Source organism: Procambarus clarkii, chromosome 13 (genome assembly GCF_040958095.1).
Source record: "Procambarus clarkii isolate CNS0578487 chromosome 13, FALCON_Pclarkii_2.0, whole genome shotgun sequence".
Taxonomy (NCBI): Eukaryota; Metazoa; Arthropoda; class Malacostraca; order Decapoda; family Cambaridae; genus Procambarus; species Procambarus clarkii.
In genome coordinates, this window is record NC_091162.1 from 4,137,896 (window position 1) to 4,156,926 (window position 19,031).

General features: G+C 48.9%; 1 protein-coding gene across 1 annotated transcript in view; it reads left to right on the forward strand.

Annotated features, from left to right (window-relative positions):
• LOC123750645 (mRNA (2'-O-methyladenosine-N(6)-)-methyltransferase) overlaps nucleotides 1-19,031 on the forward strand; it is a 221,183-nt gene that overhangs the window by 74,618 nt on the left and 127,534 nt on the right. The window lies entirely within an intron of this gene.

Consider the following 19,031-nt stretch of genomic DNA (forward strand, 5'->3'; position numbering starts at 1 on the left):
ACTTTGCCTTCCCTGTGGTTCCCTTGAACAGTGTTTGGCTTCGGAGGCTGTTTTGGTTTCTCCGGAGTTGACTCTTCTGCCGCAGCCTCAATCTCTGGGTGTGGATTCGGAAAGCCTTTCGCCAGCTGCTGCATCACCGGCTTCCTCTTTAGGTTTTTTGAGGTTTGAGTTTCCTGGTACCTTCCTCCTCCCTCACTCGATATCTTCCCAGTTGCCTCTGATCTCAGTTGGACCTGTGACCATCACTTGTCTGGCTGCTAAGGGACCGTGGTCTCCTCACCTTCGTTGGGCTCTCAATATTGTGTGTGACATTGTAGCTTTGTGGCATGTCCTACAGAGGGTTTGGATCCTTCTGAGGCCAGTACTCTGGCTCCATTCTGACTGTCTCCCCGTGGTTGCTTATCTCATCTGGGAACGAGGGGGTTCTCTTCAGTCCCTTTCTCTTTGTTGCTGGACTCTACATGTAGTTTTGTCTTCTGGTTTCTCAGGGCTTGGCTCTGTCTCATTCACATCCATGGGATGTCCAACGTCCTTGCCGATGGTCTTTCTCAGTTCCGTCCTATCTCCATGGAGTGTACCATCGATGCCAACTCCTTCCTTGGCTTTAATGGACATTTGAGTGCTCGTACATGGACCTCTCTGCATCAGTTTGGTTGCGTCACCTTCCTCTTTACGTGGCGCCGTTTGCCGACTGCAAGGCTCTCGCAGTTGAATGCCTTTCAGCTGGACTGGTCAAGGTGGGGGGGTTTCTTCACCTTTTCTGTTTCTTTACCTCATGCAGTTCTCCATTTGCTGCCTTAACCTCATCACTGCCTCCTTCACTCCCTTTCAGTCTTTATCTGCCTCTGGATATGTTCTTTTTAACGTCTTGGTGGCTCTTTTGGGTACTCGGTTACTTTGTAGGTACGTCCTACAAACGTACCAAAGGTACTACGTCCAGTACCTTTGGGTACTGGTCGTACTACTTGTGTTGAATCATCCATCTTTCCTACCCTGTCTTGTCTGAATTACGGAAACCACACCTGACATACATAATTTATATGGGTCCAAACAAAGGCAAGCTCAAGCTGAAGGATGCACTGCTCTATCTTGTTTCTTTTAATCATCCTACCTTGTCTGCTTTCCTAGGGACTTATGGGCAGTGGTCCTATTCCCGGTACTGTGATACCGGGTTGTCTTGTCTTGCGTACACGGCTGGGTTACTTCTGTATTTTATTACTTTGGTCTTGTGTTCACAGACTGTGGTCCTTGGATTGTTTTCTCTATTTTATTTTGGCCACAGGTTTTTGTCCCTGGTGACCTTGCCCTATATGCTCGTCTGGCTTCCAAGTCTACAGCCTCAATATCCTGTCCGTATTATGGCCAGTTTAACTATGTGGATCTTTCTATGGGGGGTGGGGGTAAATCTTTTCATTCACATGGTGTGTCTTATCCGCTGGCAAATGTGGTAGGTAGGGTTTTCCCCAGCTTCGTTCCTGGGTGTCCTAGGGTTCCTCGTATTCATCTTTTTGGAGTTTTTTCTTCCTCTTGGCTTCCCCTTGTGGGGCTTTGGGAGCCCCTTGATGCATACCTCCTGTGAGACCTGGTTTATGCCTCTGGGTTGGATCAAGTTTTGGCTTGAGTTCAGTTCTTTTTACACTGATCGGATGCTTTTCCGGTGTCTTCCTGCCTGGCAGCCTGCCTCGATGACTGGTTGGTGTGGGCTCCCTACTGGTCTGCTTGTCTGCTAGCCTGGGATCTGGTTCTTTCCCAGCTTGCCAGCTTTGGATTCTTGGTAATTTGGAGGGAGTCCCAATTGATTCTGTCCCAGGTTCGGTCTTGCCTGGGCCTCGCATGAGATTCTCAGGCTGCATCCGTCTCTCTTTCTCCTGCAGCTCTGCTCCAGCTGCAGTCCCCGCTTTCACCTGTTTCTGTGGGGAGCCCTGTTGGCACCCTGAAGCTATCAAGCTGACTTGTGCCAAATTAGTTAGGTGCTATCAGTTCTTGGAGTTTAGTGCCTACCGGGGCCCACGAGCCAGAACCTGGCCCCCTCTGAGAGGTGCAGGGAGCAATGGCCATATGAACACTACATTTAGAGTGTGCTGTGTCTGCCATCGACTGGGAATACCACCGACTCCCCTCTTCTCCGTACATGTTTTGGGAGTCGGCCCCTCCCTGGGATCGGTTCCTTGTCCCTTGGATCCGTCAGGTTCGTCCTGTTGGTGGGTATGTTTTCCACCCCTTCATCTTGGGACGGGCCTTCACAGTCATGTTTCCCCTCTTCTCCGGGTACTGCATGACTTTTGGTCTCGGGTGCGACTTTGTCTTCCGTGCCTTCGTGCTTCATGTTTGCTTCTTTGTTCTGGAAGTTTCGGGAAGGTTTTTGTGTCTTCCCGTATTCTTGGAATGTCTTATGTCTTCTGGTACTTTCTGGGGCTTGCTGGTCCTTCTCCAAGCTTTTCGTTTTTCGGTCCTGTTTCTTTCTTTCGAGTTTGTCTCTTTCTCTCCGTGCAGTGCGTGCACTGTCCTGCACTGCACTGGCTTGCCAGATTGGGCTCCTTGTAACCCGATTGGGCTACTAGGAGGGACTCCTTTGTAGCCCAACTGGGAAGCTGTGCTTTGTTTCTTTTCGCTCCTTCCTGCTCTTTTCGACTACAGCTGGCGGCTACCCTGTGTACTCTCATATGGGATTCGGTCGTTAACAACACTGTTTTGTCTCTTTTCTAGTCACTAAGTGGTTTTTTCTTCAGCTCACGACTTCTGGCGACCCACATCTGGCATCCCTGCTGCGCCATGGTTGTTTGTTGTGGTACTGGCGGTGTAATTACCTAAGTATAGTTACAGGATGAGAGCTACACTCGTGGTGTCCCGTCTTCCCAGCACTCTTTGTCATATAAAGCTTTGAAACTACTGACAGTCGTGGCCTCCACCACCTTCTCACCTAACTTGTTCCAATCGTCTACCACTCTGTTTGCGAAAGTGAATTTTCTTATATTTCTTCGGCATCTGTGTTTAGCTAGTTTATATCTATGACCTCTTGTTCTGAAAGTTCCAGGTCTCAGGAAATCTTCCCTATCAATTTTATCAATTCCTGTTACTATTTTATATGTAGTGATCATATCACCTCTTTTTCTTCTGTCTTCCAGTTTTGGCATATTTAATGCCTCTAACCTCTCTTCGTAGCTCTTGCCCTTCAGTTCTGGGATCCACTTAGTAGCATGTCTTTGCACCTTTTCCAGTTTGTTGATGTGCTTCTTAAGATATGGGCACCACACAACCGCTGCATATTCTAGCTTTCGCCTAACAAAAGTTGTGAACAATTTCTTCAGTATATCGCCATCCATGTACAGTGGTACCTCGGAACACGAGTGTCCCTGTATGCGAGTTTTTCGGAATACGAGCAGGATTTCGTCAGAAAATGTGTCTCGGAAGGCGAGGGTTACCTCGGAACACGAGTTTGTTGATACGTGTACAGGCCGACTAGCACATGGTGGCACGGCGATCGCGCCTCAGTTTACCAGTGTCTTGTGCCCAGTGACTATCCCACCTGAATTCTTCACAAGGATTTACAGTTTTTTGTCGTTTTTTTGGCCATTTGAGCAAAAAAGTTGACACTATATACCTCGCCATTGGTAAGGTTTAACGTAAGAAAATAGCTGTGAGTAGAGGCAGTAGAGGATTTCCCTTCTTGATTAAGAAAATGTGTGAAGTATGGGAAGAACTGCAAAGTTTTGTTGAAAAAACTCACCCAGATAAAGCTGTAGCAGGCCGTTGCATTGACCTTTTAAATGACAATGTGATGCCTTAATACAGACAAGTGTTAAAATGTAGGGAAAAACAAGTGTCATTAGACAGATTCTTAGTAAAACAAGCAAGTCCTAGTGGTATGCAGGCAAAATGTGCCAGAGTGTGCATACCAGTGAAGTCCTCACTGCCTGATGTGATAATGGAAGGGGACTCCCCTTCCAAAGAGTAACACCTCTCCTCCTCCCTCCTCCTCACATCTTCCATACGCCAACAGCAGTCCTCAGCAAGGGTAAGTAATAACTTGAACATAGTTTTGTAGATTTATTTAGATGAATTAGGTATAAAAATTTAGTTTGATGTGGGGTTTTTGGGGTAGTCAGGAACGGATTAATATCCCATTATTTCTTATGGGGAAATTAGCTTCGGAATACGAGTTTTCGGAATACGAGCCATCTCCAGGAACGAATTAAATTCTTAAACTAAAGTACCCCTGTATTTAAAAGCAATTCTGAAGTTAGAAAGTGTGGCATAGGCTCCTCGCACAATATTCTTTATGTGGTCCTCAGGTGATAGTTTTTTATCTAGAACAACCCCTTAGATCTCTTTCTTTATCAGAATTTTTTAAAGATTTCTCACATAATATATAGGTTGTGTGGGGTCTATGTTCTCCTATTCCACATTCCAAAACATGGCATTTATTAACATTAAATTCCATTTGCCAAGTGGTGCTCCATATACTTATTTTGTCCAGGTCATCTTGAAGGGCATGACAATCATCTAAGTTTCTTATCCTTCCTATTATCTTACATGTTCATATAATTCTGTATACCAACTGGTAGATCATTTATGTAGACAATAAACATCACTGGTGCAAGAACTGGACCCTGTGGTACTCCACTTGTGACATTTCTCCAGTCCGCTACATTGCCTCTGATCACAGCCCTCATTTTTCTATCAGTCAGAAAATTTTTCATCCATGTTAGAAGCTTACCTGTCACCCCTCCAATATTTTCTAGTTTCCAGAACAACCTCTTATGTGGAACTCTGTCAAAAGCCTTTTTTAGGTCCAGATAGATGCAGTCAACCCAACTATCTCTTTCCTGTAATATCTCTGTTGCTCGATCTTAGAAACTAAGTAAATTCGATACACAGGATCTTCCAGATCAAAAACCATACTGTCTGTCTGATATTATATCATTTCTCTCCAGGTGTTCTACCCATTTAGTTTTAATTATTTTTCCAATATTTTGACTATTACACTTGTCAATGATACCGGTCTATAATTAAGGGGATCTTCCCTGCTTCCACTTTTGTAGATTGGAACTATGTTAGCCTTTTTCCACACATCAGCTACAACTCCTGTATACAGGGATGCCTGAAAAATCAGTTGAAGAGGAATGTTGAGCTCAGGTGCACATTCTCTCAGAACCCATGGTGAAACTCCATCTGGACCAACTGCTTTGTTCTTATTTAGCTCCTTGAGCATTTTTTCCATTACGTCTCTAGACACCTCTATGTGCTCTATGTTGTTCTCTGGAATTCTTATTGTATCTGATTCCCTGAAGATTTCATTTTGTACAAACACACTTTGGAACTTTTCGTTTAATGTTTCACACATTTCCTTTTCATTTTCCGTGAATCTGTTTCCCATTTTCAACCTCTGTATATCATCCTTTACCTGCAATTTGTTGTTTATGAATTTATAGAAAAGACCTGGTTCTGTTTTGCATTTGTCTGCAATCCCTGTTTCAAAATTTCTTTCTGCCTCTCTCCTCACTACGGTGTAGTTGTTTCTCACATCTTTGTATCGCTGGTATGTTTGTTGGTTTGGCCTCTTCCTGTATTGATTCCATTTTTATGTCTTTTGGTCTCTGGCCCTCTCGCACTTTCTGTTGAACCAATCCTGTTTCCTAGTTCTGCTTCTCTGCTTTGGTATAAATTTTTTTGTGCCTTCATCATATACTTCACAAAACTTGATATACATCTCGTTCACTTCCTTGCCTAGCAATAAGTCTGTCCAATTATACCCACTAAAAAAAATTCTAAGGTTGCCATAATGTCCTCTCCTAAAGTCAGGTTTTTCAATTGCATCAACCTTCATATTTTCTTCCAGATTATAACGCATTGCATACTTTATTCCCAAAAAGACATAGTCACTTTTACCCAAGGGAGGAAGGTACTGAATGTCAAATATTTCTTCCTCCTTCCTGGTAAATATGAAATCTAGCATGGAGGGAACGTCCCCTTCCCTCATCCTCATAGCTTGTTTAACATGTTGATACAAGAATGTTTCCAGGATGAGGTCTACAAATTTACAGGTCCAGAAATCTTCTGTTTTAGCTTTATATGCTTCCCAGTCTATGGCTTTCAAGTTGAAGTCACTGACTTTCAACAGTCGTGAACTATCGTTTTCTGCTCTCGCTATGATCTCTCTCATTATTGTTATAAGACCTTCTCTTTTACTATCTAGCTCCTCCTTTGACCATGTGCTGCTTAGCGGTAGACTGTATGCATTTACGATCATTAGTTTATCATCCTCATGGTGTACTCACCTAGTTGTGCTTGCGGGGGTTGAGCTCTGGCTCTTTGGTCCCACCTCTGAACCGTCAATCAACAGGTGTACAGGTTCCTGAGCCTATTGGGCTCTATCATATCTACACTTGAAACTGTGTATGGAGTCAGCCTCCACCACATTGCTTCCTAATGCATTCCATTTGTCAACCACTCTGACACTAAAAAAGTTCTTTCTAATATCTCTGTGGCTCATTTGGGCACTCAGTTTTCACCTGTGTCTCCTAGTGCGTGTGCCCCTTGTGTTAAATAGCCTGTCTTTATCAACCCTGTCGATTCCCTTGAGAATCTTGAATGTGGTGATCATGTCCCCCCTAACTCTTCTGTCTTCCAACGAAGTGAGGTTCAATTCCCGTAGTCTCTCCTCGTAGCTCATAGCTTTCAGCTCAGGTACTAGTCTGGTGGCAAACCTTTGAACCTTTTCCAGTTTAGTCTTATGCTTGACTAGATATGGACTCCATGCTGGAGCCGCATACTCCAGGATTGGTCTGACATATGTGGTATATAATGTTCTAAAAGATTCCTTACACAAGTTTCTAAAGGCCGTTCTTATGTTAGCCAACCTGGCATATGCTGCTGATGTTATCCTCTTGATATCAGCTTCAGGGGACAGGTCTGGCGTGATATCAACCCCCAGGTCTTTCTCTCTCTCTGACTCTTGAAGTATTTCATCTCCCAAGTGATACCTTGTATCTGGTCTCCTGCTTCCTACCCCTATCTTCATTACATTACATTTGCTTGGGTTAAACTCTAACAACCATTTGTTCGACCATTCCTGCAGCTTGTCCAGGTCTTCTTGAAGCCTCAAGCTGTCCTCCTCTGTCTTAATCCTTCTCATAATTTTGGCGTCGTCAGCAAACATTGAGAGGAATGAGTCTATACCCTCTGGGAGATCATTTACGTATATCAGAAACAGGATAGGTCCAAGCACAGAGCCCTGTGGGACTCTACTGGTGACTTCACACCATTCTGAGGTCTCACCCCTCACTATAACTCTCTGCTTCCTATTGCTTAGGTACTCCCTTATCCACTGGAGTGCCCTACCAGTTACTCCTGCCTGTTTCTCCAGCTTATGCATCAACCTTTTATGGGGTACTGTGTCAAAGGCTTTCCGACAGTCCAAAAAAATGCAGTCCGCCCATCCTTCTCTTTCTTGCTTAATCTTTGTCACCAGATCATAGAATTCTATCAAGCCTGTAAGGCAAGATTTACCCTCCCTGAACCCATGTTGATGGGTTGTCACGAAGTCTCTTCTCTCCAGATGTGTTACTAGGTTTTTTCTCACAATCATCTCCATCACCTTGCATGGTATACAAGTTAAGGACACTGGCCTGTAGTTCAGTGCCTCTTGTCTGTCACCCTTTTTAAATATTGGTACTACATTAGCAGTCTTCCATACTTCTGGTAGGTCTCCCGTTTCCAGTGACCTACTATACACTATGGAGAGTGGCAAGCAAAGTGCTCCTGCACACTCTTTCAATACCCATGGTGAGATTCCATCCGGCCCAACAGCTTTTCTCACATCCAGCTCCAATAGGTGCTTCTTGACCTCATCTCTTGTAATTTCGAACCTTTCCAAGGTCACCTGGTTTGCTGCCACCTTTCCTAGCGCCGTGACTGCTCCCGGTGTGCACGTGTACTGGTGTTTTGCGTCCCTTTTCTCTCTGGTGCTTCACTTCTCGTTCTTCTCCATCCTCCAGTCCATGCCCGGTAGCTTTTGGGGAGTGTTTTGGATTGCTGCTATGGGGTGGACGCGGGGTTTTCCCTGCGTATGGGTGTGGGGCTCCTCCGTCGCCTCTACCCTCTGCTCCTGCATGTGCGGCTCTGCTTTCTTCCACTGGCAGTGCTCCTGGAATCTTCTTGGCTATGTTGTGTCATGACACATTCGTGCCTATGTTCTGCAGGTGAGTTTATGCAGTCTGGCTTCTCTTCAGCCAGGCGCTGGCTAGTGATTTTCAGATACGAGTATACGAACATCGAAACATAGGTGACTGCAGCAGGCCTAATGGGCCATACAAGACAGCTCCTATTTGTACCCATCCTGTCCCACTCTTATGCATGTCCAGCCCATGCTTGAGTCCAGATAGGGGCCCTACCTCCACCAGGTTACGAGGTACAATGGTGGGGGTATATGTTATGGGTAAGTATTCCTGTCTGGATGTTCTGAGGTGACATTTTGCAGCAGTTGACATACTATGGATGTGTGTTGGGGATTGGTTGTGGATTTTTGTTTGGCCCTTCCATGCTTCTTCCTGAGGCCTTACTAGTTCAACTGGGTTCATGGTTGCTAAGGGGGTCGTGGCCCCATATTTCATGGTCTTTTCTGGGTCACTCCTTCCTTGCATGTCTTGCAGTGCCTGGCCTAGACCTTCCATATATATTGGTTTCTCTGTATGGTACTTACCTAGTTGTTTTGCAGGAGTTGGGCTCTGGCTTTTTAATCTCGCTTCTAACCTGTCGTTTGCTCATGTGCAGGTTCCTGGGCCTGCTGGGCTCTTATCATATCTGCGCTTGAAGCTGTACTCACCTAATTGTGCTTGCGGGGGTTAAGCTTTGGCTCTTTGGTCCCGCCTCTCAACTGTCAATGAACTGGTGTACAGATTCCTGAGCCTACTGGGCTCTATCATACTTACATTTGAAACTGTGTATGGAGTCAGCCTCCACCACATCACTGCCTAATGCATTCCATTTATTAACTACTCTGACACTGAAAAAATTCTTTCTAACGTCTCTGTGGCTCATCTGGGTACTAAGTTTCCACCTGTGTCCCCTTGTTCGTGTCCCACCCGTGCTGAAGAGTTTGTCTTTGTCCACCCTGTGTGTGGTGTCATCCTCTACCACATTGCTTCCTCATGCGTTCTGCTTGTCTCCTACTCTGACACTGCAATTCTTCTTTCCTATGTCTCTTTGGCTCGTTTGAGCTCTCATTCCACCCGTGTCCCTCCCTTGGTGCGTGTGTCCCTGGGGTCCTGTAGTCAGTCTTTTTCTACCTTATCGCTTCCTTTGCGATTCTTTGATGTGGTGATCATGGCCTTGTAGCTCGTACTCCTTGGTTCGGGTGCTGGTCTGTTGGCGTACTTTTTCACCTTTTTTCCTTTTCGTCTTGTTGGGATGTATCACACGCCTGTGTTGTTGGTGTGGCTTGTTGGGACATGACCAGCGGCTCTGTGTGTTGTTGGTCGTGTCCCTTTCATTCTTTTCTGTGGGAAGCCCCTACAGCTCCCTGGAGCTTATCGGGCTAATGTATGTTATATTAGACTGGTACATTACCTAAGGAGTTCAGACCTACCAGGGACCAGCGCCAGAACCTGGCCCCTTCAGAGAGGTTTCAGGGAGCAATGGCACTGGAAAACCCTCTTGTGGTTGGGGTTTTCTTTATCTGCCATCGACCGGGGTCAGGCACCCAGAAAGGTAGGCATGACAAAACAAACCCCACATGGTAAAAAACTAAAACAAAAAAACGAACAGAGAGGTAGAAACTCCCTACAATCCCAAGGAAACAAGCAAACATCACACTTTACTGTCGCACCGATCGTCTGTGCAGCCCTCTCCGCCCCGAGAGGGGGAGGGGGGAGCCCTGGACCTACCACGCCGGTTGCCAAGCTTCAGTTCGAAAGCTAATGTCAACCGGGATACACGCTTCTCTGGCCTCAGTTTCCTAGGCGGTGTTTGCCTTGTGTGGCATTCACTGCCGTGTGTTGTGTTGTGCGGTGGCCAGGAGTACCTCATCAGTGCCAGGGCTGCATGCGCTTAGTGACTAACTTCCCTAAGCGCTCTGTGAGTACTGCCCTTGCGTAACAGGGTTTTCTTCCCTGGGGCGCTCGGGAACCATTCCCGCAGAGGTTCTTGCTGCTTGGCATTTGCCTCGCCCTTGGGGCCAGCTGGGGCTTGGGAACTCTGGTACCTAAGCGGCGGCCGGTTCCTGTTGCCTCTGGAGATGGTGTACTTTTGCCCGGTTTTTCTTTTGTTTTTATTTTCATGCCCGGTGGGGGTCTGCCCAGTGTGGCTATAGTTCCACTGGTAGTGTTTGGCGGCCCTCTGCTAGGCCCCCGTAATTGTACACGTCTCAGGGGTTTTCAGTGCTATCCTCTACCCTCTTGTTATGTTTGGGTTTCTTAACCGGTTAGCAACACCTTGCCCGGGCTTCCCGTAGCAGTCAACCTACGGGCCCTGGAAACCTCTGTCTGGGCGCGGGGGACCATTGAATGTGTCTTCCGGGTTCCAGCCCGTCTTGTACGGGATCGTTGGTTGCTGTGCCCTTGTCTCCGGGTGACAGTCGCCACTTTTACCTCCGTCATACTGCCTGTTGGGTCACTGACACCTTGACCCGGAGTCTTGTGAGAGATTCTCTGCTTGTTCTCCAGTACTCTCCTGATGTTATTACTGTTCAGAGTACAGGCGGCATCTGTGTTGCAAGCTTGGTTAGTTTGCTGCAACATGCTAGGTAGGTTTGCCACTCGGATGCCCCGAGGCCGCCCCGTTTGGTTAGGTGCTGTTCGCCCCTTTCCCTCCCTGTTCCCGGCTCTATCTGTGGGTTTCGGGGTCGGAGCAGTGTTTAGTTGGGGCCGAGACTCGGGCGGTTTTCGGGGGCTGCCCTGTTCGGGTTGGGGGACGGAGGTTTTTCGAGCCGGTTCCTCCTGCCAAGGCTTCTGGGTCTTACCAGTGGCCCTTTCTTGCTGCCTTTCCCATGGACTCTTGCTTTTCTTTAAGGGCGGAGGGCTTGGAGGACGGCTCTGCCCCGCGGCCTCTGTTGTTGGTTCCCGGGGCTGTGGGGAATGCCTGCTAGCAGTTCTGGCGTCGGTTTGTCCCTGCCTGGGTTTTCTGCTTTTGGGCGGCGTTTTTTGCCCATTCAGTCTGCTTGCTTCCCACTTTTGCTGGCGTGTTTTTGTATTTTTAGCGTCAGTCACAGCCTCTGCTGGCGGCCATTTTCGTCTGCAGGTTTCCCGGCGTGGCCATCAGGGCGGCGTTGCGGATTGTTTACATGCGACTGGGTGTGCGAGCGAGGTTCTTAGGTGAGTTTTCACCTTTTTTCAGGGGTTTTTATTCTCCTGTTGTCGTTTCTTTGCTTTTCTAGTGATTTCTGCCCGTTGCCTGTTCCTCTGGGAATGTTTGGGTGTTGATTTTACACCAGGTTTTCCATTTTGTCTGTTTTGGGTCTGGGCCTTTGGGTTTAGGCTCAGTGTCCCCTGGCTGGTATGCTTGCTCCCACACCTTGTCCCTCGGTTTTCTGTCTATTATGACCGTTTTCCCAGGGGGTTCTGTCTGGGGGCTGTGCACTGCGCCTCTGTGGTGTTCTCCGCCGGCAAATGTGGTGGTTTGGGCTCCCCCTTGTTCGATTCTTGGTTCCTTTGGGTTCTTTGGTTTCGTTCCGGAGGTTTCTTCCTCTTGGGCCCCCTTTGTGGGTTCAGGGGGCTTTGTTTCTTCGTGTAACCCGGTTCTGCCTTCTGGGGTTCCGGGGTCTTCCTGGCTTGCAGATTGATCTTTTTGGGTCTTGGCACATGTTGTGGTCGTGCTGGGACTTTGAAGTTTTGCTGTTGAGGTGGGCCTTTTGATGCAGTTTTGTGCCTTCTTTGCCTGGCCGGCATAGTGCTTTCTGCCCACTGGTCGGCGACTTGTACTTTTCTTTACAATGTATGTGTGTGTGTACGCATGTACATGTGTACTCTGTGTGTTTACTAGTTGTGTTTTTAGTTGTGTTTTTACGGGGGTTGAGCTTTGCTCTTTCGGCCCGCCTCTCAACTGTCAATCAACTGTTTACTAACTACACTAACTACTTTTTTTTTTTTTTTTTTTTTACACCACCCACACACACACACCCCAGGAAGCAGCCCGTGACAGCTGACTAACTCCCAGGTACCTATTTACTGCTAGGTAACAGGGGCACTTAGGGTGAAAGAAACTTTGCCCATTTGTTTCTGCCTCGTGCGGGAATCGAACCCGCGCCACAGAATTACGAGTCCTGCACGCTATCCACCAGGCTATGAGGCCCCTATATGTGTGTGTGTGTGTGTGTGTAATTACCTAAGTGTAATTACCTAAGTGTAGTTACAGGATGAGAGCTACGCTCGTGGTGTCCCGTCTTCCCAGCACTCTTTGTCATATAACGCTTTGAAACTACTGACGGTCTTGGCCTCCACCACCTTCTCACTTAACTTGTTCCAACCGTCTACCACTCTATTTGTGAAGGTGAATTTTCTTATATTTCTTCGGCATCTGTGTTTAGCTAGTTTAAATCTATGACCTCTTGTTCTTGAAGTGCCAGGTCTCAGGAAATCTTCCCTGTCGATTTTATCAATTCATGTTACTATTTTGTATGTAGTGATCATATCACCTCTTTTTCTTCTGTCTTCTAGTTTTGGCATGTTTAATGCTTCCAACCTCTCCTCGTAGCTCTTGCCCTTCAGTTCTGGGAGCCACTTCGTAGCATGTCTTTGCACCTTTTCCAGTTTGTTGATGTGCTTCTTAAGTGTGTGTGTGCGTGTGTGTGTGTGCGTGTGTGTGCACATGTGTATACACACGTGTGTGTAACATGTGTGTTTGTGTATATGTGCACACATGTGCACACGTGTGTGCACATGTGTATACACACGTGTATACAAGAGGGCAAGAGCTACGAGGAGAGGTTAGAAGCATTAAATATGCCAAAACTAGAAGACAGAAGAAAAAGAGGTGATATGATCACTACATACAAAATAGTTACAGGAATTGATAAAATCGACAGGGAAGACTTCCTGAGACCTGGAATTTCAAGAACAAGAGGTCATAGATTTAAACTAGCTAAACACAGATGCCGAAGAAATATAAGAAAATTCACCTTCGCAAATAGAGTGGTAGACGGTTGGAACAAGTTAAGTGAGAAGGTGGTGGAGGCCAAGACCGTCAGTAGTTTCAAAGCGTTATATGACAAAGAGTGCTGGGAAGACGGGACACCACGAGCGTAGCTCTCATCCTGTAACTACACTTAGGTAATTACACTTAGGTAATTACGTGTGTGTAACATGTGTGTTTGTGTATATGTATATGTATGTGTATATACATAATGTGTATATGTGTGTGTACTTTTTCTTTCGGAAGGGGTTCTGTTCCCTTCTCTGTTGACGGGGCACTGGGGGAGCAGCTTGCTCTGTTGACTCTCGCATGGTCCCGCTGTTGGTGGGCGCTTTTGGTTGTCTTCCGGCCTCTGGTGGCGTCGGTGGCTTTTCTTGGTGGCTTCTCCCCCTTTGGGGGGGTTCAGAGCTGGCAGGTCGGGCTTCTTCCCCTGCGCTTCGTCATGTTATCTTAGTGGGTACGTTGGATGTGGTCGATCCGCCCCATCCTTCTGGGGTTCCCGTCTGCTCTTTGCAGATATGGGCCTTTCGCATCTGCAGTTCTTCTGGACTTCTTCAGTCTGCGCCCTGGATTCTATGCCCTCGGAGGAGGACTGTTGTCTCCTGTCCGGCTCCTGTTGGGGCCGGGTGCCTGGATGGTGGCCCTGGACCTCCAGGTCACTTCTTGGCATGTTTCTCTCCTGTTTTCTGGGACTGGCACAGTTGGTGGTGGGGCTTCAGGCTTGCTGCTTTTGTTGCCTTCCCTATTTTGTAATGGACACTTGGTAATTTTTTTTTTTTTTTTTTTTTTTTTTTTTTTTTTCTCCATCTTTACCGGATCTTAGTGCCCTGTCTGAGTCTGAGATTCGGTGTCTGGCCTACCTCGACGACTGGTTGATGTGGGCTCCCAGTCAGTCCGCTTGTCTGCTCGCCAGAGGTGTGGTTCTTTCCAAATCGCCGGGTTTGGTTTCCTTGTGATCTGGAGGCCATTCCATCTGTTTCCGTCCCGGGTTTGGACCTGGGCCTTGTTTAGGGCTATTGGGCCACTCATTGTCTTTCCCTCCAGAAGTGTTACTGCGGCTGTGGTCCCGCCTTCGGCTGTACATGAGGTGGTCCCGGGGTTGCTCAGTGGTTGCTTGAGCAGGCAGTTGTGCGGGAGTCTGAACTTCAACATGCTGGTCTACCCGCGGAGTCGGGTTTGGCTTCGGCGTCTGTTTGGTTCCTTCGGAGACTCCCCTTCCGCCTCTTGCATTCGTTGGGTTCGTTCCTCCGGGAATCTTGTGTTGATGCTGCGTCACCAGTTTCCTCTTTGGGGTTTTCGGGGTTCTGTGCCTTGGCACCTCCCCGAGCCTTCGCTCGATGTGTTCACGGACGGGTCATCTCTCGGCTGGGGCTTTGTGACCAGTGCTCACCAGGTCGGCCGAGGGTGGTGGAGTCTGTCCGTCCGTCGGGCTCACAGCACGGTTCGGGAGTTCGTGGCTGTCTGGTTTGCGCTTCGGAGGGTTTGGGTCACTCGGTGCTCTGCCATTCAGCTCTGTTCGGACTGTTCTCTGGCGGTTCTTGCCGGAACCACAGGGGTTTGGCTAACCGTGAGGTTCATGTCCGGGGTGTGTCCTGCGTCCTGGTGGACAGCTGTCTCGGTTCATTCTTCTCTTCGCGGATTAGCCAGTTGTCGCCGACTCGTTTTGTTGGCTCTGTCGGACGTATGGACTCCTGGCCGTGGACACCTTCGAGTCGGCGTGATCTAGGCGTCGCCCATTTTATGTGGCGCCCTTTCCCACCTACGAGGCATTCACGGTAGATGCTTTTCGACAGGACAGGTCGAGGTGGGGGTACCTGTTCTGTTCCTCTTCTCCCGGTCCAGCTGTTGCTTCGGGTTCTGGCTCGGTTGCAGCCCATTCCCACGAGAGCAGTCCTTATGGTTCCTTGGTGGCCAGCCCAGCCTTATTTTCAGACGCTGCTTGATAGGTGTCTGAACCCGGGGTGTTTTCCCGTGGCTCCGCCTCTTTCGGCAGGTCGAATCGGTCCTGTACGTGACTGGTTCAGCCTTCACCTCGGCTCTTCGCGTCTGGTATTTTGACACGGGTATCACCATCTCTGTGGTGTTCAGGTGGCTTTGTTGATGGTGTCCCGCTTGCGAGCTTCGTCTTGGCGACAGTATGACGTTTCGTACGCTTTCTCATGTTTTGTTTCACCTCCGGCCTGCTCATGTGTCACCTGAGCCGTCCTGGTCTTTGATCAGGGTGCCTTCTTATCTTCTCCTCAGTTTGTGGTAGCCCCTTCAGTTCAGGTTTCTGCTCTTTGGTACTGGTGGTAGATTTGTACGTGTGCAGCCTTTCTCTGTCCTGGTGACGGTCGAGACGGCTGCTTTCCGGAGGGGTTCTTGGGTTATTGATGCTTGATTGGTTTGGCCGGGGGTGCGTCCTGTGTTGTCCGGTTGTGTTTTTTTTTTTTTTTTTTTGCCGTTGCCTGCGTACCGAGTCTGGGGATGCGCTGTGGTTGATCCGGTTCCCCTCGTTCCCTGTTTTCAGGGCTTGGGTCTCCCAAGTCGTCCACAGAGTTTTTCATTCTTCCAGCCTGCGGTCTGTCTTTGCGCCCATGCTGTTCAGACGTTTGCAGCTTTTGCTGCTGTGTTTGCGACGTCTAGGGCTCATTTCGGGCACAGGGATTTGAGGGTCACACAGGTTCTTGGTCGCCCATTCTTTATGCGCGTCTGCTCCTGTGCGTTCTTGTTGCCTTGGGTCACAGATTGCGACCTGTTGTCTCGGCTATGTGTTGCGGAGTTTGTGGCGGCCGCCTCCCGGGTTGGCCCTTTTTCTTTTCCTTCTCTTTGGGTATGACGCTCCAAGGAGCCGTAGGGGCTCCCCACAGAAAACCAGCGTTGAATGTAATGAAACACCATTTTCTGGGTGAGCCCCGGAGGCTCCCTGGCAACCCTCCCTCCCACCGGTCGGCGGTTTTTTCACGTTGGTTGAAGCTTATCTTCCGAACTGAAGCTTGGCAGCCGGCGCGGTAGGTCCGGGGCTTCCCCCTCCCCCTCTGGGGGAGGGGAGGGCTGCGCGGACAATCAGCGCGGCAGTAAAGTGTGATGTTTGCTTGTTTGCTTGTTTCCTTGTGATTGTAGGGAGTTTCTACCTCTCTGTTCGGTTTTTTGTTTTAGTTTTTTACCATGTGGGGTTTGTTTTGTTATGCCTACTTTTCTGGGTGCCTAACCCCGATCAATGGCAGATAAGGAAAACCCCAACCACAAAGGGGTTTTCCAGGGCCATTGCTCCCTGAAACCTCTCTGAAGGGGCCAGGTTCCGGCGCTGGTCCCTTGTAGGTCTGAACTCCTTAGCTAATGTCCCGGTCTAATATAACAAACATTAGCCCGATAAGCTCCAGGGAGCCTCCGGGGCTCACCCAGAAAATGGCGTTTCATTACATTCAGCGCTGGTTTTTTGCTCCGGCAAAAAACAATAAACAATATATGCAAGCGACTTTCTCCAGCTGCTTCCTAATGTCTGACTTGTTGATTCTTCTGGGGTCCCAGGTGGGTTCCTCCTGGAGGGGTTGTGCCTGGACCCGTGGTTTCGCTCGTTGAGGTGGGCCACAGGTACCAGTTTCGGAGTTTGTGCCGCTTTCGGTCCCGGCTGTCCCTGGTCGGCGTGGTACTCGCTCTGTGGCGTGGTACTCGGTCAGGTTCTCATAAGGGGCGTCGGCCCTTTTGCCGTTCGACCCATTGACAGGGCGATGGGGGGGGGGGAGGCTTGCTCTATTTGCTTACGCCTGGTCTCACGATTTGTGGGCTTTTCGGGTTATTTCTCGCAGCCTTCTGTGGCGTTGGGTGGCTCCTCCTCCTCCAGGGAATTCAGGGCTGGCAGGGCAGGCCCCTTCTCCTGCCTACTGTCAGGTCATCTTGGAGTAGGTGTGCTTGGGCGTGGTCGAACCGGCGCTGTCCCTCAGGTGGGTTTCTCGCCTGTTTCCAGCTCCGAAATGGGACTGTGCGGACCTGAGGTTCATTCTGTACTTGTCCCGTCTGAACCCCTGGGTACATTGCCCCTCCTTTCGGATGACTACGTTGTCCCAGGTTCGGCTCCTGTTTATGCCGGGCTCTTGAATGGTGTCCCTGGACCTCCGGGATGTCCCGCTTCATCCAGGGTTCAGGGACTGGCTTGGTTTTGTTGTGGGAGTCAAGATAACCATTTTCAGTGTCTCTCATTCGGGTTGAACCTGGCACCTCTCGTGTTCACACGCCTTACCCCGGTCGTCGTGGCCCATCTTCATCTTTTAGGTGTTCGGGTGTTGGCCTACCTCGACGACTAGCTGGTTTGGGTTCCCAGTCAGTCCTCTTGTCTGCTAGCCAGGGATTTGGTTGTTTCCCAGCTCGTCGGGTTCGGGTTCCAGGTGACCTGGAGGAATTCTCATCTGTTTCCCTCCCAGGTTTGGACCTGGTTGGGTTTTGTGTGGGACTCTCTCAGACCGCTTCCTTGTCTCTTCCTCCGGGGTCTCTCCTGCGGCTGCGGTCCCACATGCTCCTGTTTCTAGGGGGGCTCCCGGGTCACCTGGCGGCTCGAGGGTCTGTGCGGGAGCCTGAACTTTGTGATGATGGTCTACCCGCCGGGTCGGGTTTGGCTTCGTCAGCTGTTCTGGTTCCCTTGGGGACGTCCCTTCTGCCTCTCTCACGATGGCTGGGTTTGAACCCGGGGAGCCTTACGGCGGCTGCAGTGTCGCCGGCTTCCTCATCGGGTTTTTGGGGTTCAGTGCCTTGGCACCTACCCGATCCCTCACTCGATGTGTTCATAGACGTGTCGTCTCTCGGCTGGGGCTTTGTGACTGGTGCTCACCAGGCCGGCCAGGGACGGTGTGATCCGTCCTTCCATCGGGTCCACAGTATGGTGCGGGAGTTCGTGGCAATGTGGTTTGCTGTTCGAAAGGTTCAGGTCGCCCTCGCGATCCGGCTCCATTCGGACTGCTCCCTGGTGGTTTAGCACTCAAAATGTCCTTTTTCATGTCAAGCACAGTGCATATCATTGACATGGATTTGTTGTACAGCCTAGCTAATTCAACAACACGAGTACCATTTTCATGTTTACGAATGATCTCTTGTTTTTCCTCTATTCTTACATGTGTTTTCTTGCCTTGAACCTTACCACTGGCTTTCTTGGCACCCATGGCGAGATATATAATAACAACTTATATGTTCAAATAGCCAAAAATCCGAAAAAATGTAAATCCTTGCAAAGAATTCAGGCAGGATAGTCACTAGGCGGGAGGCACTGGTAAACTGAGGCGCAATCGCCGTGCCACCATGCGCTAGGTTGGCCATACGTGTGCTAACAAACTCGTATCCCGAGGTAAAGTTCGTAACCCGATTCAAATTTTCCAAAGAAATCTGGCTCGTAACTCAAAAAGTTCGTAAAGAGGGGCATTCGTAAACCGAGGTACTACTGTATTTTGATAACCAGCCTCAGAACTGCAGGGTGGATCGCCGGCACTGGGGTTTCAGGCTACCCCTTCCCTCTCCCGGGGTGGGGGGGATCTGCGCAAACATGCGGCGTGTATCGTGTTACGTCATGGTTGTTTGCTTGTTTTCAATTGGGAGTTCTGTTCACTTGTTTGTCTATTCTTGTCGTTTTTAATCAGAATAGGATTTGTTTTGGGGCGCTTACCTCTCTGGGGCTTGTCCCAGAGAGGTAAGTCTGATGCCTAAGTTAGGGATAATCATATCAGCTTGATAACTCTGGGGAGTCTCTGGGACTCTCCCAAAAAATGACTTTCCATTACATTCAACGCTGAATTTTTGGCAGAGGCTGATGGGAATCATCTGTGAGACGTGATCTCAACGAGCTAGCTTCAGAGACCCACCGAGGCCTTCCAGAAAAAATTGTTTCATTATAGTCAATGCTGGTTTTCTCTGTGCATACTCATATTGTGGTTTTATTCACT